This window comes from Protopterus annectens, chromosome 1.part1 (genome assembly GCF_019279795.1).
Source record: "Protopterus annectens isolate FY-2018-M chromosome 1.part1, PAN1.0, whole genome shotgun sequence".
NCBI classification, from domain to species: domain Eukaryota; kingdom Metazoa; phylum Chordata; order Ceratodontiformes; family Protopteridae; genus Protopterus; species Protopterus annectens.
In genome coordinates, this window is record NC_056726.1 from 1,282,340,155 (window position 1) to 1,282,364,183 (window position 24,029).

The 24,029-nt window shown below is 39.2% G+C and overlaps 1 long non-coding RNA gene across 1 annotated transcript in view; it reads left to right on the top strand.

Annotated features, from left to right (window-relative positions):
- LOC122809975 overlaps window positions 1-2,357 on the top strand; it is a 114,958-nt gene extending 112,601 nt beyond the window's left edge. Inside the window, exon 2 of the long non-coding RNA XR_006366040.1 lies at window positions 1,249-2,357. This is a non-coding gene — a long non-coding RNA (uncharacterized LOC122809975). The remainder of the gene's footprint in view (window positions 1-1,248) is intronic.
- Window positions 2,358-24,029: the final 21,672 nt, after the last annotated feature.

Here is a 24,029-nt window from a genome sequence, read left to right on the forward strand (position 1 = left end):
TATCCACAGACAAGAGCAATGTTTTGTAGTTTGGTAGTTAGTTCAGAGGATTAATACTGTGAGCTATTTCCTATGGTAGAGCATTTACTTCCCCCAGCCTTCATTTGCCTAATGTGCGACCTTGAACAAGTCACTTAACCATTGTTTTGGGGAAATTGCATTATTCTCATCAATGATCTCCTGGATGTATGCCTAATAACCACCTATTATATAGAGAAATAATATGTATAAAATATCAAACATCATTTTGCAACAATTTATATGACAAAAATGCACTCTCTCAGGAAAGATTTGATTGCTCGTGTTTTAAGCATTCCCTGTGCAATTAATTATTCTTTGCACAACTGTATTTACCTCTGCATATTTCAATTGCATCTGCATCTAACTTCTTTATTGCCTAAGAAAAAATTTCATTTATTCAATATTAAAATTGTACGCCTCATAGTTATTATTGTATTTCTTATTATTTGAAGAGGGGGTATTTATCTAGCACTCTAGGTTTCAAGCTTTGGCATCCCTTTGCATAACAAACCAATTTACACAGACATTACCACTGGAGCATTTTTATTTGTATTGGCTACTGATTGAGTGGCATGCTGCCTGGCTAACCATCCCTGCAAATTGTGTGTGTGTATATGTATGTAGTAACTTACTTCTAATATCTTCTACTAGTTGTTGTGAGTAAGGGGATGCGTCTATATGCAAGTAATAATTTACATTCAAGGCAGTTGTGAGTAAGGGGAACTGGAAGGCCCTGAGGTTCACACAGAGAGTGGTGATAAAGGGGTTTGGTGTGGTAGGCCAAAGAGTTAGTTCAGCAAGTCTTTTGTGTGCAGCTACAGCTGACTACAATGCTGGAGACAATACATGGTATTTAATTCAAGGGAGTTTGGTGCCCTAGGCGACACACCTATACCCCCCAACACACTCTCTATAAGCAGTCATGATCACATAATGATATCTTGTAAACTGTCACACTGTTTTGTAAGATAGAAACCTAAGAACTCTATTACTTTTGAAATAAATGGACACCCCATGTGGTATCATGAAGTGATCATGATTGCTTAATGACAGCTTCTAAATTAACTTTCATCACCCCCTACAATTTGGCACTCTGGCAGGTCCCCCTCCCAACCCAATGATTTCTAAGCCTCTGACTCCATGTATTGTTAAATATGGCTGATATGAGCTATGTTTATAAACAAAAACTTCAATATTTTAACCTTCATTTTCTGTTTTTTTTTCCAGGACTCAAGTTCACAAGACGTGATGCTTCATAACACAAATGTAACACCTGTAAAGCTTGTAAACCTGACCATTGCATTCTTGAAGGCTTTTATGTCACATTCAGATGTATATACTCATATGGACTGCATATCTCCAACATACAGCACACTTACAGGGGGAGCCACATGCCTGCTATCATTCATCTCTTGGTGGGGAGTAACTCTCTTCACTGCCATAGTGATCATTTTGCTGTGAAAGGGTGGCTAAACAATCCCCCTACATAAAATTTCAGTTTTGTACTACAAATGAGTGTCCTGCCTGGGCAGCTTTGTTCATCAGCCAGTTTCAGTCAAGTCATTGTAAAGCTGAATGTAAAACAAGGTAGTATCAGAAAAGCTCTACATGAAATGGGGGAAGAGTTCACTAGAATAACAGCATGACAGTGAGAAAGGAGAGATTATCTAGTACTGATACAATGTTTTAACTACTTTTATTAAGCTTTATGACTTAGAAGTCAGTGCTGCAATGCTGATGTGACTGTGGCTTTGTCTTATAACATTTGCATAAGCATCCACCACCTATATAATGGTAGCTTTCATAAGTAATCTACCAACAAGACCACAACAGCTGTAGCAATATGTGATAACGGAGTGGCTTAGCAACTACCAGATGCTGAGTGCAGCTGAGAAAGACATCAGGGCGGGTTTGGAACCAGTGTAGATCAAATATTAACCTGGCCCTTAAACATAATATAAAACCTATAATTTACAGATGAATACCTGTGATAAGAGTTTGGGAATATACCACTGCCTTATTCAGAATTTATAGAGGGTTCACACTTGAGCAGCCATTTATTCTGAAGCATACTAGTTTGCAAATGTGCTTAGATGCGCCAAGTAACACAAATAATAGGAGTCTGTCATGTTTAGCTTCAGCAACTGCTTATATTAGGCATCTATTTTTCTAAAATATTTAGCAGAAATTCTGTTTGTGATTTGAAGGGAATTGTCAATAACCACTGATAACAGCAAATGTGTGAGAACATGACATTCACTTAAAATTTACATTTTAGCTTTCCTTATTGTTTCTCCCTGTGATGTTTCCCAATAAATATGCATCATATGCCAGAATACTGTAGCTTCTGGTTTCATTGCTGAGCTAGCCTCTGAAATCTGCACTTGCACTGTTGTGAGCACATACAAGATTTTCCTGCATGCTAGAAATAGTTATAAAGTTCTGCTGTTTTCACTGGAACACAGCCACAAATTCATTTAAATCTACAACTGAAATGTAACCCAACAGCCAGTGAAAGTTCTGTGATACGGACTTGGCATACTGCTTGCCGTTTTGTAGTATTAACAGTGACTGTCATAGGGAAACAAAGTACTGCAATGCTAGCATTACTGCTTTACAGAGCCTGATTCTTTGGTTCACTTCGAGATTCATCTGTCTTCTGTGCAGTCTGCATATCTTTCTTTGTGTCCACTTGGGTTTTTGCTACATGCTCTAGTTTTATCTCAAAGTTTGCTGATAGGCAACAATCTAAAATTGCCAAAAGGATTACGAGGGGGTCCTGAGACAGTGGTGTTATTTCAATGCACTGAACAATACTTGACTGAAAGCAAGTATGTGATAAAAGTGAAATATATTGAAAGCATTAAGCTAATAAATTAGTTGAAATATAACAAGTATTGTAATACATTGTATATAGTAAATTACATTGAGGTTACAGTAAGAATACAGTGGCAGCATTTCAATACATTTCCATTGTAGTGAATTAGACTGAAGTAAATATAAATGTATTTTTCAATAGTGAATTAAACTCTAGCATGGGACACTTAAGAAAACAAGAACCAAGATTAGGGTATAGAACAATAGTTGACAAGTATGGGACAGTGATTAAATATACTTAAACTGCACAAGAACATTACTCTATAACACAGTGCCCTGAAGGCAGATTGGTGCATACTATGGCAAGAGTATTTCAAACAGTAAGAATACTGCAGTAGTAGTACTCAATATGCTGTGCAATAGTTAACTAGAATTATACGATAAAGGCTCATTACTATTCAGAAATGAGCATGCTGAATGGATAGCCCAACCAGTATGCCTGCTCTAAATCAAGCAGATACCAAAAGAAAAAAAAAAGTCCGGTTGCTGAAATACCATTGAGCAGACAGACTTTCTATTGGTATATGCTGAGGGACAGAGAAAAACATAATAAAAATCAGGTATATTCTGCAAAACTAAATAGAAAGTGATTTGATTTCCCTTATATTTTTGTGCTGTCCCCCCATAAAGTACAGTTGTGTACCTACCATAACTGTAGATGTTGAGTGTATTCACTGTTGCAGTCATTACACGGGTTATCCTGCTGGCAGGCTAACCGCAGTCGGCCAGAATTCCAAAGTCTAGGTCCGGCGTCGGTTGCTGTCGCCTCTTCCCTGACGTCAGTGCATCAGGGGTATAACAGATGCAGCTGATGCCATTTTCTTCAGTTTTTCTTGCCCCAGATGTCAAGTGCCCCCAAATAGGTAGGCTAAAAAATTATGCTAAGAAGCATGCATGTACTAAAATAAACATTTCATTCATCTACAAGCAAATACACCACATATGTCGTATAGAACAGAGAAGTACAGAAAAGTCCCAGCAAAGAAAAGGGGGATGGCGGGTGGGTAACCTGGACTGCAACAGTGAATACACTTAAACATCTACATTTATGGTAGGTACACAACTGTACTATGTTCATCGTGTTTCACTGTTGCAGTCATTATAATTGGGTTGAATCCCAAAGCTGAGGTTGGGTGGCTGGGCCTAAATAGGATTAGGAGAGGCTACAAGGCCCTGCAGAACTGCAGTGGCAAAGCCTGCTCTGGATTTAGAGTAGTGCTTAGTGAAAGTGTGCAGTGAACTCCAGGTTGCAGCCTCTAGAATGTCTTTGGTTGGTACTCCTCTGAGGAAGGCTGCTGCTCTGGTTGAAAGTGGCCTAATGCCCTTAGGCACTGATTTGCCATGTTGTGAATAGCAGAAACGAATGCAGTGTCCTATCCATTTGCTTTGAGATAGGCTTTCCTTGTGATCCTACAGCATAAGCTACAAACACAGTTGCTCAGTCTTTCTGAAAGCTTTTGTTTTGTCCAAATAGAAGCGTAGCTGTCTGTGTATGTCCAAAGCATGCAGACGTCTCTCCCCTTTATTCTGGGGATTTGGATAAAATGTTGGCAAATGAATGGTTTGGTTAAGAGCCACACTGGATACTACCTTTGGCATAAATGTTGTGTTTGTCCTTAGAGAAACCCTGTCCTGATGAAAAAAATGATGAAAGGTTCCACTGCCATTAATGCCTGTAACTCTGAGACTCTTCTTGCTGAAGTTATTGCTAGGAGCAGAGCAGTTTTCCATGGTAAGAATTTTATATCAGCTGTATTGGCTGGCTCAAAAGGAGGCAGTGTGAACTTTTCTAAAACAAAATTGAGGTCCCATGTAGGTATCGGTGCTCTCCTTGGGGGTCTTATGTTTTTTGCCCCTCTGAGGTACTGTCTTAGTAGTGGATGAGAGAAAATAGGAGGTTCCGTATTGTAATGAGCTGAAATGGCAGAGGCATGGATCTTAATTGATGAGGATAGGCCTTGTCCAGCATCTCAGTTAGGTATTGTAAAATCTGAGGTATATTTGGAACAAGTGGTTTGAGTCCTTGTGCCTGGTTCCAAGCACAGAATCTCTTCCATTTTTCTGCATAAGATTTCTTAGTGCTGGGCCTCCTGGCTTCTAAAATGACATCCATAACAGCTTTAAAGAGAGGTGTGGTCTGAGTGGCTATATTATCTGCCATGCAGACAGATTTAATTTTCTGAGTTGACTGTGCAGAATCTGATTGTTTTGTTGAGTCAGAAGATGAGGAATTTGAGGTAAAGCCCAGGCTGGGCCTTGAGGCAAGCTCTTTAGGATTGGGTACCAGTGCTGGCGTGGTCAGTCTGGGGCAATCAGAATCATTTTTGGCTTTTCTTGTCTGACTTTTAGGAGCACCTTGGGAAGAGGCGGCAGTGGAGGAAAGGCATAAACTGTCAGTGTTTTCCAGCTTAATGATATAGCATCCACTTTCCATGCTTGTGAGTGATAAGTTCTTGTGCAGAATTCTCTGTAGTTGGCAGTTGTGAGGGGAGGCAAAAAGATCTGTCTGGGCATCCCCATTTCCTTGTTATGCTGAAAACCTGTGGATTTAGTTTCAATTCGTGAGGATCCATGAGATTTCTGCTTAGTTCATCTGCCAGAGTATTTTTCTTTCCTGTCAGGAATTGTGCCTGCAGATATACTTGATAGGTCAGTGCTGTGTTCCACAAAGTCATGGCTTGCCTGCAGAGGGGGTAAGAATGTGTGCCCCCACCACATAACTGTGGGATTGTCTGTCTTAAGTAATAGTTGTCCTGGATGTAGTAGATCCTTGAAGGCTGTCAGGGCATGCTGTACAGCTAAGCATCTCTTTTTGATTGATATGAAGATGCATTTATTCCTTGGGCCACGTGCCCTGAATACATTTTCCTGCCATGTGTGCCCCCCCAGGCATAATCCGATGCATCTGTTGTTATTGTCTGCCTGGCTGTGGGTAAGGTGAAAGGCTGTCCCTTGTTCATAGATTCATAGGTTCATACTAGGCTATCTGCCCTAGGGCATTTATAAGCCTAGCCAGAATGTGTTTGACTTTCGCGACCCATTTTAAATTAATTTTGCTATGCCCTTTGTCGAGGTTAGTATACTGTGCCTCTAACAGTGAGACAGAAGTGATACCCGGGTTAAACCTACAATCTCCCATCCACTCATCAAGATTCCTCTTGAAGAGAGTCAATGAGGGACTCTGCCTAACCTGGACTGGGATTTTATTCCAGAGTGAAGGGAGACTCTGGGTTATGAATCTGTCCCTCCAGCATGTCCTATTTATTTCAGTGCCGAGGTTCAAGTCTTTCGAGCACGTAGCTTGATGGGATTTGGATTTTCTGAGGTGCAGCATGTCCATTAATTCCGGGTTGGACATGGCTTTATACGTCAGGCACAGATCGCCCCTGAGCAGGCGGTATGCCACTGAGTAGAGCTGGGGTTTCTTTAACCGGGCAGCATATGGCATCTGAGCCCTTTGATCCTCTTGGTGAGGTACTTTTGGGGTCTTTCCAGTTGCTGCAGGCGTCTGTTAAGGTACATCCCAAAAGGGGCATTGTACTCAATTATGGGCCTGATGAGGATGAGTAAAGAGGCATGATAACCTCCCCTGATCTAGATGTAAATCCCTTCATGATTAGGTGGGCTATATAAAATGTTTTTCTAACCACTTTGGCCACATGGTTGTCAAATGAGAGACTGCTACCAACTTGGGTCCCCAGGTCCCTAATTACTTCTTCTGTACTTAATGGATTACCACCTATGTGGTAATTTGTGGGCACTTTTTTTGCCAAAGGGGATGACTATACACTTTTTGGCGTTTAGCTTGAGGCCATGGCTCTGGCACCAGTTGTCTGTTTCTATGAGGCCAGTGCCCACCATCAAAACTCCTGTTGCAGGCAGGGAATGAGTTATTATTGTTTCCAGGCTGTGGCAATATTGAGTCCAAACACTTTTTAGATACCATTGTAGTTTCCTCATATGCAGTCTTGCATATGGAATTAGTAGAATGCAGGATGCCATGAAGCCCAGAGCCTGCAAAATTTTTATTGCAGGGAGCTGGGTCTTTGTTGCCATCATTTGAAAGTAATGAGTCTGTTGCCTTTGCTTGTCTGGTGTGAGATAAGCCATCTGGGCAGTTGCATTTAAGCTTGCACCCAGGAATATTATCTCTTGAGAGCACTAGTTTTGACTTCTTTTCGTTTACTGTGTACCCTAGGAAAATTAGTAATCTTTTTACAAACGCCAGATGCTTTAGTAGAATGTCCTTGCTCTCTGCTTGGATAAGGCAGTCGTCCAGGTAGGGATATATGTGAATTCCTTTTTGTCTGCAAAATGCAATTACTGGTGCCAGGCATTTTGTGAAGACCCTGGGTGCAGTAGATAAGCCAAAGGGCAGTGCAGAGAATTGGTAATGCATTGAGCCAGCTATGAATCTGAGGTACCTTCTGCAAGATTGTCTGATTGGGACATGCAGGTATGCCTCCTTGAGGTCCAAAGTAACTAGCCAAGCCTTCTTGCCCAGCATGGGTAAAAGTTGCTGCAGTGTTAACATTTTGAATTTCGGAATATCCAGGAAAGTATTTAGGATCGATAGGTCCAGTATTGGTCTCCAGGCTTTGTCCTTTCTGGGTACCAGGAAGTGTCTTGAGTAAAATCCTTGTCCCTGTTCTTGCTGTGGTACTCTTTGGATAGCTCTCATGTCCATGAGAGCAGAAATTTGTTTTTGTGCCTCTGCCCACTGGTTTTGTGGCAGGTCTGGCATATCTTTTGATTTTAGAAGGGTGTGAAAATGGAACCTGTAACCCTGAGAAACAATATTCAGTACCCATTTGTCCTGGGTGATCATGTGCCAATTTTGTGAGAAAAGTGCTAGCTTTCCCCCTGAGGGTGCTGCCAAAAGGTAAGTATTTGGCATTTGTAGAGGGAGGTCATTGGGACCGTTTCCTATAAGATTGTGATTTGTCTTAGCCTCCTTTGGGGGCTGAAGCACCCCATTGTTTAGGTCTGTATGAGCCTTGGGGCTGAGATCTGCCTCTTGGGCGTCTGTATCTGCCTCTTTGTGGCCTGTCTGACATCAGAAAGGACCAATTTTTAGAAGGCCAGTTTCTACTAAATTTAGGTGGCTGAACCTGTAAGAAATCCTTTACTGTCTGCATTGACTTTGCTTTATCCTCCATTTTCTTTAACACCTTCTGCCTTAACACTAAACAAAGTATCATGCTGTAGTGGAGCATCCAATAATTTTACTTAAACATGATCAGGTAAACTTTGTTCTTTTAACCAAGCATGCCTTCAAATGACAGAGCCTGTAACTGCGGCTCTGCAAGAAGCCTCTAATGAATCAAACCCACATTGCAGAGTATGCTTTCCCACTTGTTCAGCTGCATGCAATAAATCCTGCATTTCCTTATTGTCAGGACATTCTGAGTTTGTAAGTATTTTCTGTTTTAACAAAGTCATTAGGTATTGTTGATATTTAAGTATGTGAAACTGGCAGTTTAAAGCCCTTACAGCTAAAGTAGCAGAAGTGTAAACTTTTTCCCCCATCTGTCCAGAGCTCTGGAATCCCTATCAGAGGGCACAGGTTTTTTGCAGTGGAAGCCTTAACCCCTTTGGGACCCTGAGGAATTGTTTCTGGGTCAGCAGCAGGGTTTCTATAAAGAAATTTATGAGAGTCTGGGACCCTGTAGTACCTGTCTGGCTTGACTGGTGCAGGGGGTAAAGAATCAAGAGACAAACTGGATTCAGAGAAAACATCATCAACAATATCAAGCACAGGGGGGATAGCCAGGGGTCTGTGCTGAGGCAATACAAGAAAGTCTCTGAGCCTTTTCTTGGATTTGGAATAATCCTGGCTCTCCCAATGGAAATGCTCCCTCATGGTGTGCAAGGTTTCCCCAAAAGAGTAATCCTCAGGCGGAGGCTGAAGGTATATATTCTTCTGCATCAGAGTCCTTATAGGGAGGGAGAGAATATCCCTGATCTGAAGAGGAATCAGAGGAAATAGAAACCCGGTCAGAGAAGTCATAGTCAGTGTTTTACCTAGGCCTTTTATCAGGAGGGGGATGGGAACCCCTGATCAAAGTAATTAGGTCTTCGGCCATTTTAAGCATCTGTTTCTTTGGCATGGATGACTGTCCAGGAGAATGCTGTAGTTGTTTCCTTGTCTTTAATGGTGTTTTTGACTTTGCCTTGGCTGCTGTAGTGGACTTAATAATAAGCTGTGAAGGTCGGAAAACACTCTCAGAAGCCGATGCCTGCTCAGCGGCTCCGGACCCATCTGAGGGAAGTTTCCGCAGGCCCAATACCTTGAGTTTCCAGAGACCTAGGTGTCTCCATGTGGGAGTCGGATGCGGCCTGTGGGAGTCGGATGAGGCCTGTGGCTCTGAGGTAGTGGGTGTCAGGGGCTGCGAAAGCACCTCACTGAGAACCGGCGACTGAAGAGGCTTTGTCGGTTTTGGACCTCGGATGCCTGTCCTTTTCTTTGTCTTTGTGTTTATGAATTCCGGTCGGTTGTTCCAATACCATTATGTAGTTAAATCTTCGGCCAAAGTAATGTAAAGCAAAATCAAACAGTCGCTTAATAGTGCGTTGGTTGAATCTAGCACAAAACCGACAACTAGCAATGTCGTGGTCAGGGCCTAGGCAAAGAATACAGTAAGAGTGAAAATCCTTATGAGGTATTTGCTTCCCACAAGAAATACAATTGTTAACTTTTACTGACATCGGTCTGGAGCAAGAAAAAGTTTCCCCAAAGGGGCACTTAGCTTTATTGAAGACTTCGGTTCTGAAATTCAATTTCGAAAACCTCAGTAGTCGGCCGACCGGCACTTGCGAACTGCTTTTGCTTCGGGCACTGCGCGGCAAGAAAGACTGAAGAAAATGGCATTGGCTGCATCTTTTATACCCCTGGCGCACTGACGTCAGGGAAGAGGCGACAGCAACCAACGCCGGACCTACACTTTGGAATTCTGGCCGACTGCGGGTAGCCTGCCAGCAGGATAACCCAAGTGTAATGACTGCAACAGTGAAACACGATGAACATCTGCTTTTTTAGACTGTTAAAAAAATAAACCGCTAAGGAGATTTTGTTTTCTCCATTGCTTCTCTTGCACTGCACTGATGTAATGTGAAAGCATGGGAACATAAGCCCCTTATGCCTGCTCAGTATATCAGTCTGGGGAAAAGAACTCAGAAGACTGAAGTGCCCTTATACAAATACATTATTTAAGAGGGGTAAACAATTTAAGTAATGCAATTGTATAATAGCAATAATCCACTCTTGTTTGTGGTTATATCAATATTTACTCACAGTTGGCTTAGTTTATTCATGTGAGCTTCACCCATGTGATCAAACCACATTAACAATGGATAAATCCTGGTATACCCAAGAATAGTTCGTAGATTATTGTTTAATTATACAATGACTGGCCATTAATATTCAAAAACTAGCACGCTGATTGGCCAGCCCAACTGTTGTGCCCATTGTAAGTCCGAACATATACCAACAGGAAAAGATCCAGTCACTTAGACTTTTTCCCATTAATACAGCTCTCGTAATTTTTTTACTTTCCTTTTTTTTTTTTTTTTTTTTTTTAACCAAAAAAAAACAGAAAACCTGTAACGAACAAGGGGGGTGGTGCTGACAAAAATAAGAGGATAATTAGGTACGTTCTATAAAACTAAAGAAACTTACCTGATTATCCTTTTTTTTTTGTCTGTCCCCACTCTCCTGAATGTAAAAAGTCTCCCGGTTTCTTTCTTTTCTTCAAAATAAATTAAAAAAAAAAAAAAAGGCAACAGAGATCTTCCTTTTTCTGTTGCTACCTTTGCACAGCACAGACGCACTGCGTAAGCATGGGAACACAAGGCTCATACGCATGCACAGTCCATTAAAAAAGCCCTGGATACCTGCAAAACGTGGAAGGGCAGCATAGAGTCTTCGCCTTCGTGACCAAACCACACCACACCAACCCTGGGTAAATCCAGTATTACCCACACCCAGCTGTGGGTTATTGCTTAAGTATACAATGCTTATGAAGAAAGTTAATTGACATAATGCCAGAGGATTATAATACAATGCACACATTGAATTATTTGAATTATAGTGAAATTAATAAAAGAATGTAGCATTATAATAAATTGTATTGAAGTATACTTAAGTACTTTTCTCAACAGTGACTTAAATGCTAGCTTGGGACATTCTTAAGAAAACTTGAAAGTGTTGCTCAGGACAATCAATACATTGTGTAAAGGTTAACTGCAAGTAAAGACTGGATCATAGCAGAGGTGCTTTTCCAGTATTTGTGTTTGTTTTTTTTTTAGTAAAGAAATTGTTTCTATAAAATGTGTTTAAAGAAAAAGAAAAAACTGAAGAGTTGGTCAACCTGTGAGAAAAATGAAGAAAAAAATAATCCAGATAGTGTAGACAGACCAGAATGGGAGCACTGGGTGGCATGGTGGGGCAATGTGGAGCCTTTTTGCTTAAGGCACCAGCTGATGAAAGGCCATCCCTGGATTGGGTTTTGGTAGAATATACTGAAAGTATTAAATAACATTAATTTAAATTTAGCATTATTAATACAAGAGATTTTTACAAGAGCCGAGTAGACTGAGGTTACAGTAACACTGTAGGAATACTTTTGTTTTAACACTTCCTTGTAGTAATACAGATAGCAGTGTGGACATTTGAAAGGCAACACATGAATATATGAAGAACAGAGAACATTTGTGATGAAGTGTTTACGTATTCTTTAATAGAGGATAACAGTAAGACTATTGCATGATTTAACATTGTGAAACAGTGTGTAAAAGACTACAGGTGGTTGCACCTACAGTATTTGAAGCTTTTAGCAAATGAAAGGTGCAAACTGATAATGCAGCAGTGACAAATTAAGTGAAACCATCAATTGTAAATGTAGTATAAATATAGTCTTCTGCAGTACTGAAAATATTACACGAGTGGCGGCTCGTGCCATTGGACTGCAACACCCCCAGCTGAGAAGAAAAGGGAAAGAACATTTTAAAAAATATATTTATATATTCAATTTACTTTACTTTTACTGGCTGGCAGTGGCTCCAGACAGTGCTTTGCTTAGCTGCGAGTCTGACTGACTCTCAAAGTCCCAGAACTCAAACTGTGCATGCTCCGCGAGTTCCGGGTTTTTTAAAAAAAAACATAGTTTTCTGTAAATCTGGACTGCTGTAAAAACAGTCCAGATTAAGAAGAGAAGGCATGAGTGTGATGCCCAGAAGTCTATGCAGTTTAACCACACAGTAAAGTGGAAGGAGATTGGACTGCCATGTCCTCAGTCACGTACATGACGTGGATGGTTGGATAGCTACTGATTGGTTCTCGCGAACCAGAAACAATCAGTAGTATTTCAGTACTTACACTTGCTTGCTGAAACAAAACAACTTGATTGCTTTGCTTTACGGGGAGTTGATCGGTCATTGGATAGAGACAGAGAGAGATGAACAGTCATTTTTTTTTACTTAATTTGCTGATTAACAAATTGTTGTCAACAGTACCAAAAGTCTTCTTTAAATCTAAAAAAATACTAGTTCCAGTAAAAGTAAGTAAAACTCTCTCCATTTTGATTCAAAGTCATGGACATTTGAGAGGTATGGTGATTGCGGTTCTTGAAAGTGGCTGATGCATTTATATTAACAGGGTTTTGTGTCTGGTAGAGAGAGAGATAGTCGCAGCCAATAGACAGTGCATGCTTTGTGACTCCCCATGCTATCGTCATTAAAATGCAACTTACCAGTCTGTGGTTCATTGTTATTCTGGCTGTTTATTTTAGATTATTTTCCTCTTCGCCCCATAAATCCAGGTGCTGACAGTTCTTACCATTTTCTTTGTGAATGCTGCATTCAGTAGGATGATGTCATCACCACTCAGAAAGGTGCTTGCTCATTGTTTCATTATTTCTATTGTAATGATGGAGCTGTGCATTTCCCCACAGATAACCATTGACTTAAGGTCCTGAAAGGATTTAGAAATCCATTTCTACTAGAACTGGTGAATAACCAGTTAAGCACCAGCCAGGAAACTAACGTTTTGATAGTATGTATAAGTTTTAAGCATGAGTATGGTGCAGTTTGATTATATGCACAACCTTTAGCAGTTAAATGCCATCTTCTACCTGTTTTGTGTGATGCCTGTAAAGCTAAATTGATTTCACTTTATTTGAAGAATTAAGACTCACTAGAAGAACAAAAGTATGTTTAAGAAGAGAAAAAATGTGCGACTTTGCTTTTGTCTTTCTTTGAAACTGAAAGGATATGAATTAAAGCAGACCTGACATATAACGGCATTTTATCACAGAATCAAACAACTAATTAAAGCAGAGAAAATAATAATAAAATAATAACAAAAATACCCACTACCGAGAAAAGTAATCAACAAAATATTGCAGTTAGTATGTGGGGTCATAGAAAATGTACATTAATGTTTCTAGTACTGGTAATGCTTTGCTATTCATTGGATTCAAATACAGATTTCTGTAGAACAATGACTTCTGCCTGACCTATAACCTTTTTCTCTGTTTAATTAAATTATTAGTGTGCCAAAAAAACTTGAACAAAAATGAATAATAACTAATTCCTCTTTACTTAAAATAAATTAACTTGTTCTTTCAGTGTAATCAAGTTTTATAAGGAACTGCATGACATCCATATTTGGAAATATAATGGAATGACTGCCAGTGATAGTACATGAACATTATTTCTCCACACCCTTCTAGGTAGGACGACTCTGTTGCTCATTTTCCTCATGAGAGACACTTATTTCATCTCTGATGTGACTTACAGAAACTGTTATTGCTATTTATGTGACAATACTTGGAACACAAATCCATGCTGTTTATCAGAGAAGATCATATTCTGTATATAATCAAGGAGTTGACTGTAGATCACAACTTTTGTGTGATGAAATAATTTTACAACAGGTCTGTATTGCATTCTGGTGTAGATTTAGTGAAGAGAGGTTATAAGTGTGATTAAAGCTCATTTAAAACTCGAGGAACTACTGTGGTAGAAAGGTACTATCCCATCCATCTGGAAAGTTTCACATATCATCCCACTACATAAAGGTGGCAACTCAACAGAACTTACAAATTTCTGTCCATTTGCCCTCCTCTCTCCCATAGCAAAAATAATGGAAAAATGCATCCACAGTCAACTATTAGACCATCTTCTTCAAAATAGCCTATTAGCCAGTTCCCAGCAAGGCTTTCGACCTTTCCATAGCACCACTACTGCCCTCCTTTCCTTCTCTAACCACATCAACAAAAATCACAACAATAATACCCTGTCCACTGCTATCTTTATTGATCTTTCAAAAGCATTTGACATGGTTAACCATCAGCTATTGCTGAATCTTCTCAAGTCCCTCTCATTTTATACTCTAGCATTACAGTGGTTCAAGTCCTACCTAGACAACAGGCAGTGCTATGGGAAAACACAATATCCTCCCACCTACCCATCACCCTTGGTGTACCCCAAGGATCCATATTAGGCCCTCTGCTGTTCTATATCTTCATAAATGATCTATCTCTATTAGTATCCCCCAAGTTTTAAAAATACAATATGCAGACGACTCCACATTAATATCCTCAGCCACAGGGCTGTCTGAATTGCAGTCCCTCACCCAGAATACCTTTAAGCTTGTAGCAGAATGGTTTCTACAGCGGTGTCTCCTCCTCAACCCCAAACAGACTAAACTCTTGCTGTTTACTCATACACAAAAGTCCACCCCACTTAACTTCTCTATCAAATCTAAAACTGGTACAGTCAGATCTCCTGACACTGCTACCAAACTCTTAGGAGTAACTATTGACCATAGCCTTAACTATGACACTCACATCAACATCACAATCAAATTAGTACCGAAAACTAAGCTCCCTCTACAAAAGAAAGCCCTTCCTTACTCCCATAGCTAGAACTACTATTGCCCAAACCCACCTTATCTCTACTCTCTTTTATACCTCTCCTATATATGCAAATCTATCCAAATGCAACCTCCACAAGCTGGCAGTCTCTGACAATAATATTGCCAGATTTGCTACCAGCTCCCCTTTTAGAACCCACCACTGCCTAAATCTGAAGCAGCTTGGTTGGCTTGAATTGCACAATCAAATTTTATTTCATCAACTAATTATTGCCCATAAAACCCTTTACCACTCAGAAAACATACCAATTCTCACTAGTCTAATCTGCCCATATAAAAATCTTACAAACCTATACTCAGCCAATAAACTTTTGGTATCCATACATAAACCCAACAACAAAGCAGAAGATTCCCTTTTCTCTAATACTGTGGGGAAAAGTTGTAACCTACTTCCCAGTGAACTTTCATCTCTGTCTTCAACTACACTCTTCAAAAGGAAACCAGAACAATACCTTACAAACCATTGGCTATGTCCCTGTTCAAACCCTAAGACTATCTCTGTCTATTTTCATCATAATCAGTCTTCCCAGGTTTCTTACTCATTTTATTGCCACTTTAAGGCCTCTACCATCTAGTTGCTCTTATTGCACCTAAGAAAGATATAATTTACCTCTGTCTCTTGATGAGTTTCTCCCCCTCCACTTACTCTCCCAATCCTGTTTTTAACTACCCTGTTCTTCTATTCCTTACTTATAACTTTGAGATGGGAATCTCCCAAATCCTTCTGAAGACTTTCTTCCCACAGTGTTCACAAAAAAAAAAAAAAACTAAGGATCATCTTATCTTATTTTTGTGCTATTCTTCTGTTCCATCAATGTTTGCTAAATTACCTTAATTGCCTGTTTTTATCTAGCAACCTACCTGTATCTGAAGTTTAATGTTCTGTAACTGAATTCTTAATACTCTGTGTGTTTATCTGTTTTAATGTGGAGCTTTTCTCACCGGGCCTCTACTGAAAATGGACATACATCCAGCTAGACTAGCCCGGTCAACAAATGTAAAATAAATAAAAAAAAAATAAATAAAATAAAAAGCTAAGCTAAAAAAATACATTCAAGAGGCTTACAGAGAATATAGGTTCCATGATTAAGTATATTTGGATGGAGGCAGTGAAAGTAAGGGTTCAATTTACAGTTATGCGTTGTGAATGTTCCTCGGTTTTCTTGGAAGACAACTTTTGAAAGTAAAAGGAAAGTAGTCAAGAGCTGCATGAAGAGGGAGAGTAGGTTTAGCTGAATTAGAAAGAATAAAGGAGGATGTGAGTTGAACACAATGAGGGGATCTTAGGGAGTCTTTAATGCTAGTAATTAGGATATGGATTCTAGTTTGATTTTAGTTTGAGAAAGAGTGTTTTGGTTGTATTAATGGCTGCCCAGATTTTTTAAGGTGGCCTTAGTGAATGATTTGAAGTTTCCTATAGTATTCTGCCTTGGTGGTATTAGTTTCAACACATGTAGACAATTTAATTTGCTGAAAACAGAAGACTAACAATTAGTATTGGTGTTTTCTGTTTCATCTTTCCATGCTTTATCTGCTTTATGGATTTTCTTAAGGGTTTGGTAAACCAAGGAAGACAGCTACCTTTAATTAATCTTTCTGCTGTAGTCAGCGATATGTTTTGGATAGGTAACAAATGTGTCAGACTCCTTGTCCGTGACAGATATATTGTTGGAAGGAAGTTCAGCAGCTTTGTTCATTCAATTTATTGGACAGCTGCATGATGCATCTTGGCGAAACAAGAGCTGAGAAATGTTGGATTTGCACCTAAAGAGAATTCAGTAGTAACTGCAGTCACTGACCTATTTAGCCTACGTATGTGACATAGCAGTTTCTGTTGTAATGAGTTAAGTTAAAGTTATTTGATGACTATTTTATGTAAGTAATGTTTTAATATGTTGTCTTAGGAACTGTTTTTGGTAGCATACACTTTGAAAGACACTTGTCTCTCTCTGGAACCCATGGCATCCTGAAACTGTTAATGTTTAGTTTATTGCCTATGACTGACTCTTTAGAAAGGCATATATTCCTTTATCCATATCTAGTTTTTGTGTCTGTGTGTAGTGTGTACAGATTTTTGCATCATATTTTTGGTCTGTTTTTCATAAAATTGTGTTTTTTTGGCAAATTAGTGGCAAATCATTAAAGACTGAAGTTAGAAAATAAAGAGTTTAAGGTTTCATAACCTTCAGAAAATTCGTATTAATGCAAGACCTACTATTTTACTAACTTTCTAAGTTTGTAAAAGCAATATTTAAAAATTGTCCTTATTTTTGGGCCTTTGTCCCACTTTTATTTATGGCTTTGTCCAGATTTCTTGCTCTGAGGTTGAGAGTATGACAAATGGGTCAGGGCCATCATCATCTGCCAGAGACATTTCAAACTGTGACATACTTGTTGTACCCCACTCCCCGATGTAGTGACTTTGGATGTGTCCAAGCAAGGCAAGGAGCAGTTATGCAGTGTAAGTGTGGCTTTTCAGCTGTCCTTAATTTTGCAGCATGTTCTGGTTTTCTGTCATATTTTTATTGGATTCATATTTGATTGGACCATCATAATGACGGTTTGGCACCCAGGGCAATGTATTTAATTAAAGTCCCAGTTTTTGTAGTTTTGAACATAGCTCCACCCCTTTATAGTTAGTCACACCCACCCATTGGCCCCACCCATTCAGCTGTCTCCTGCAGCCCCCCCTTTGATTTGAAGTCACCAGCCACCAGTGTATTACATGCACATGGGGGGTCTGTTAAAGTCTTTACCTCACAGACACAAGATACAAGGTTCGATTCTGAATTCTGGTTGTTGGCTAGGCTTGTAATAGTCTCCAGATTGATTGTCTAGTGTTTACCTATGAACCTACAATGCCACTACTGTCAATGCAATGCAACAAGAGGGAGCTGCATTCCTGTGTGCGTCATCCTCCTTATGAGATGCTAAATTGATGTCCCATCTGCTTGAATTGATAGTAGCTCAGATAAATGCAAAAGCTCTTATGAAACCTACTGAAAACAGTACAGGAAATTCCATGATGCCCTGGCCAAATTTCCCCCTGTAGTATAAATACCACCTTAGGTCTCCCTTGAAAAGAGGCTACTAAACTAGTGGGACTAACCTGGCCAACAAAAGATAAACAAATGAATGAATAAATACATTTTGAATATAACTATAACCGTACATAGTACAACTGTGTTAGCCATTCATAACAGTCATTTGTCCTCTCAAATACACTAATTATATTACAGTCTTTCAACATTAAAATGTAATTAAACTTTGTCATCTTTCTTACTCATGTTGTGGTGTTTCTAGTAATTAAAAAGATAATTTTTTATTAGCAGAAGACACATTTTTACACAAAATAGACACTATTCTTTTTACAAATCCAATAAAAGCATTTCTAAAGTTTTAAAAATGCATCCTAATACTTTAAACTGCAACTGCTTCAATGCTCTAACTGTTATTGGATCAAAAATGTAAATCAGCTGCAACCAGGAACCAAGTAGAGTCAGGATTTATTTATTAATACATATACAAGTGTGTTTGCACAAGAATGTAGACTACACAGTGCTACTGTTAGAATTTAGATCAATAATAGTACTGAATTTACACGATCTGTGGCATGGTTAAGCAAGTATAGCTGAGATTTAAATCAACTAAAATGGCAAAAAAGCTGCTTAATCTATATATGAGAAAAATCTTTCAACTTTAAGTATAACTGCAAGTGAAAACTCTAAGCGACACTCATGGTCTTACTTCAAAACTGTAAAACTGTAAACTAACGACACTGATGTGTATCACTCTTCAATATATTCATGTTTAAACATACTCTCCTTAATCTGGGTAAATTCCAATTTTTTCTTAGCAAATTTGACTCCTGCATAGAGGATTATGAGTGGGTCACCAATAGTAACAAGCTTATTATGTGTTCTCAACATGGATGCCAAGAAATTCACCTTGAGAGCAAAACTTGAGAGGTGAATCTTGGCATTCATGTCAAGAACTGATGATCGGTGACATGATCATAATTCTTTGTAGTGCATGGAGCTTTATCTGCTCCATGTAATACTCATCACAAAAACAAACAAAAAAAAAGAAGCGCCAAGTGTTTTGTCAAAGCCATAATGCACTTGGCAAACAATGTTGGAAAGACAGTACTATTTAGTCTCCTATGTTTACACTCATCTTCCATGCCTCACAACTGTCGAAACTTTTGCCTCATATTTTTGGTCTGTTCCTCATAAAATATATTGTTTTTGGCCAATCACTGAGGATTTAAGTCAGTAAATAATGAGAGACATTTGAGTCTTCATATCCATTTGAAAATGCAGGGGTATATACTCTAAAATAAGTGACGTAGCTATAATGACTTGTCTACTTTTGGACCACAATGCTATAAACTTTACATTAAATACACATACAGATGATTTAAGATTTCTACAGAGAATTCCTGCTTACATAACTAAGTTAAATGACTTTAGGAAATGAATAATGAAAGAAATAGACATGTTTATGGAAACAAATGATACTGGTAAATGTTTATGGAAACAAATGATACTGGTAAAGTGAGTGACGCTATACTATGGGACACCTTTAAAGTTTATATATATATATATATATATATATATATATATATATTTATACTGTAGAATAAAACCTTAGTACCTTAGACAGTGGGACAAAGAACTTTTAGACTTACAAAAAACAAAGACAAGATAAAAAAGGTCGCAAAACCAAATAAAGTAGCACATAACGAAATTACTAAGTTAAATCAAAAATACTTAGAAGTTGCCTCAATAAAAAGTTGAGATCCCTCATCAAATCCTGTAAAGCTATGTATGAAAACAGAATTGCAGCAGATAGTAAACACAACCACAACAAGACCTTCGATTTATGTAAAGAATCTCCATGGCAATACCCAGAATTGCTCTGAGCTACTGCACAATGGTATCTCCCTTATACCGAGCCAACAGATATTGCCAGTATAATGGCCGACACATTCAGGGCTAACTTTACCCCCCACCCCAAAGGACCAATCAAAATACAAGTAGATTGCCAGGCACCCAGTATTACTGCTGCACAGGTTAAAACAGCACTGTCCAAGGCCAAGAATACAGCTTTTATGGGACCTGACAATATCACTGGTTGCGTTCTACATGAACTACAGAGTAAACTGGCACCTCACCTGTGTGCCCTGTTCAATCACAGCCTCACCTCAGGCTTTGTCCCTGCCAAATGACGCACTGCTACAATCATCCCTCTCCACAAAGAAGGAGCAACTACAGACCCTGGGAACTATTGCCCCATTAGCCTGACTAGTCTGATATGCAAAGCTATGGAACGCATCATCATGGACCTAATAAACAAGGATATAGGGAATCTCCAAACTCTGAATCCTACACAGTTTGGTTTTGTGAAGGGTAGATCATGTCTGCTCAACTTGGTCGACTTCATTGAGTCAGTCACCAGAGCTGTGGATGAAGGCAAGGTGGTTCATACAGCCTACCTTGATCTGGCCAAGGCTTTTGATACCATTCCCCACTCAGGAATCATAGAAAAACTCACTAAGCTTGGCAACAACCCCTATATCACTAGGTGAGTTGCAAACTGGCTCACAGATAGAATCCACAGTGTGAAAGTAGCTGACTCCAAGTCAGACTGCCGATTAGTCATGAGTGGAGTCCCACAGGGTTTGGTCCTGGGTCCTCTCCTGTTTGGTATCTACTTCTCTGAAGTCCAGGCCAACACGCAAGTGACTCTGGCTGACAAAGTTCACAGACGATTGCAAGTTGGGAGCTATTATTAACTCCCCAAGTGATGTTGGCATCCTACAGAATAGCCTCACTATGACCGACGACTGGTGTCAGAACCATGGCCTTAAGCTCAATGCCAAAAAATGTGTCATCATCCCCTTTGGGAAAAACCCTGTTCCCATGAATTACCACATCAATGGTAGTCCACTGAACACAGAAGGCGTTATAAGAGATCTGGGAACACAGGTTGACAGCATCCTCTCTTTTGATCACCACATTGCCAGTGTGGTCAGAAAGTCCTTCAATTGTGGCACATCTTATTACTAAGGGTTTTGCACCCAGGAAGAAAGAGGTCATTGTCTCCCTCTACCTCTTTCCTCATTAGGCAAACCATCAAGTACAATGCCCCATTTGGCATGTACCTCACTAGACACCTGCAACTGGAGAGGCCGCAAAAGTACCTCACAAAGAGGATCCTAAGCCTGAAACACTTGTCCTATATGCCAAAAAAGTACTACACCAGTCAAACCCAACAATTGCCAGTTAATAAATGCGATATAACTGGTGAAAAATGAGTGTCCGGTTCCAAGGAAAGAGACAGAAAATACCAAAACTGTCGTTTATTGGTACATCAGGTTAAGCACTTTCATCTATCCTCCATAGACTTCTTCAGAACACCATTTCTCAAACAGCCTTTAAATAGTACTAATTAATTCAAATTATCCAATCCTGTGATGCACCAATTTGATCTCATGAATATTAATTTCATGGATACTGAATGACTCATCCTGGCATGGATTCTCATAACACAACCATTTAAAATCATGAAAATACATAGTAAAATAAATAGTTATATAACTGTTTATGCATGATATAAAATTCATAATATTAAATAATAAAATTACATAGTAAAATAAAAATAAAAACTTAAAAATGTTAAAAATACAACTATTAGTTGTGTCTCACAATAAACACACAAAACTGTGGGAAACTTGCAGCTTGATGAGTATAATCAACTTGGAACAACATCTACCCTACTATTAATATTACTTTTTTCTAACCCATTCTAGGCCCTTAACAGGGGCTTGGTGGGAATACAGTCATTTAATCCGGGGTAAGTGGCTGCATTTAATAATATTTGCCACTTCACTTCTCTTTCCCCTAATATACCCTTTCATGTCACCTCCTCTAGGATTAATCTTTACACACTCTACAAATGCAAACTTGAAAGTGTTACAAGTCTCACTATCCCTAATGTGCCTATATAGGGCGTTATTAGTATCTTGCTTTCTTATACAATAAAGATGGTCATATATATTCGGTTTCTTAACCTCCTCTCAGTTTTTCCTACATAGAAACATGGACATTTTGTACAGATGGCTAGATAAATCACAAACTGAGTCTGACAGTTGCCCTTTTTGAACCTTACTGTTGTTTTATTGATATTGTCTATAGTGCGGGTGTGCTCCTCATATATGGCACAACACTGATTGCAGTGTCCACATTTGCTTGTACCTACAGAATTTGTATCGTTATTTCTATCACTATTTTGGATTTTTCTTTTTAAATTCTTTCCAGTTTTGTAAACAAAAAGGGGTTCAGTTCCCAATTTATTATGCACCCCCTCATCACACCGCAAAATATTCCAGTTTTTATGTATAATACTTTTGACCTCGTTTACATAAGGGTTGAACCCCAATATACAGGCCCTGTTATATTTCTTATTATTTTGATTACTATTAGTAGTCTCTTCGTTCATCTCCATAACCACACCCAATAAGGGTTCGTACTTTTTCCCCCATTCTCTTTTAACATACCCTGTAACATCACTAATAAGTTCATTGGGGTACCCCCTTTCTCTAAACATGTTTCCTATATGGTCAATTTCTTTAACCATCTCCTAACAGTCCAATGTCATCCGGGCTGCTCTTATACATTGCCCCTTAATTATACTTTTTTTTTTTTTTTTTGCTTCCATGGATGATTACTGGAAAATTCCAAGTATGTGTTACTAAAGGTATCTTTTCTATATATCTTTGACCTAAAACCTTTACTCGTAGTATAGATATATGTATCAAGATATGATATACCTCTTTTGTCACATTTATGGGTAAATTTTAAGTATGGGCTGGAAGTGTTGAGATATTCTAAAAATAATACTATTTCGTCCATGGTACCAGTCCACAATATAAATATATCGTCCAAAAATCTGATGTAAAAACTAATGAACTGGTACCATTGATTGGCGAACTTTTAGTTATGTACTCACCATAACTTCAGATGTTTGGGATCCATCTCGCCTACATTCTGAATGATGGTTCGGAGCCGATCCCTCGGCTCCGACTCGGCACGCTTATGCCAAAGAGCGAAGTCTCTTATTGGCTGAGCTTACTATATCCCAGGATGCACCACTACCAGTCCCCCAGATCTAGTTTGTCCGCATACATGCACACACGCATACCCTGCTTATATAACATCGTCAGATGAAACAAGATAAAAACAGTTGAACTCAAAACCGTTCAATCTCTTCTGATCTGCAAGGCAGGGGGAAGGAGGGTGGGTATCAGGAATGTGGCGAGATGGATCCCAAACATCTGAAGTTATGGTGAGTACATAACTAAAAGATGTTATGTGATCCTATCTCGCCTACATTCTGAATGATGGGACAGCGTCCCTAGCACCTGAATCCTGGGTGGCTCACTGGAAAACACTCCTGAGTACCGTGGAACCAAATGATGCTCGTCCTTTAGATGCCACATCCAATTTGTAGTGGGAAATGAAAGTGTGCGGGTTGGACCAAGTAGCCGCAGCACAAATTTCCGAAATAGCGAGCTTGGAATGAAAGGCTATAGAAGTAGCCATAGCTCTAGTAGAATGAGCTTTGATAGATGATGTAAGATGTTTATTCGAAGAAGAATAGGCCTGAGTTATGCAATCTCTGATCCATTTTGAGATTGTAGCTTTTGTGATGGTTTGACCCAATTTATTATCTGAGAAGGACACAAACAACTGGTCTGACTTACGAAGTTGCTGAGTCCTGTCTAAATAGAAGCATAATTGCCTGTGAACATCCAATTTATGGAGAGTGTATTCTGCTTCATTAGAGAATTTTGGAAAGAAAACTGGTAGTTCTAGAGATTGTTGAAGACAGAAACTAGAGCAGACCTTTGGGACAAAGGATGGATTAGGCCTAAGTGATACTCTATCCTTGTGGAAAATCAAATGCGGTGGTTTAATAGACAGGGCTTGAAGCTCTGAGACTCTCCTTGCAGAAGTAATAGCCACTAAGAATGCCGTTTTCCAAGACAGATATTTTACTTCGCATGTAGCAGCCGGTTCAAAAGGGGGAGATGTTAATGCGCGAAGTACCAAATCAAGATCCCACGGAGGTGCAGGATGAAAAACTGGTGGTCTTAACAGACTCGCACCTTTAATGAACGTTTTGCATAGTC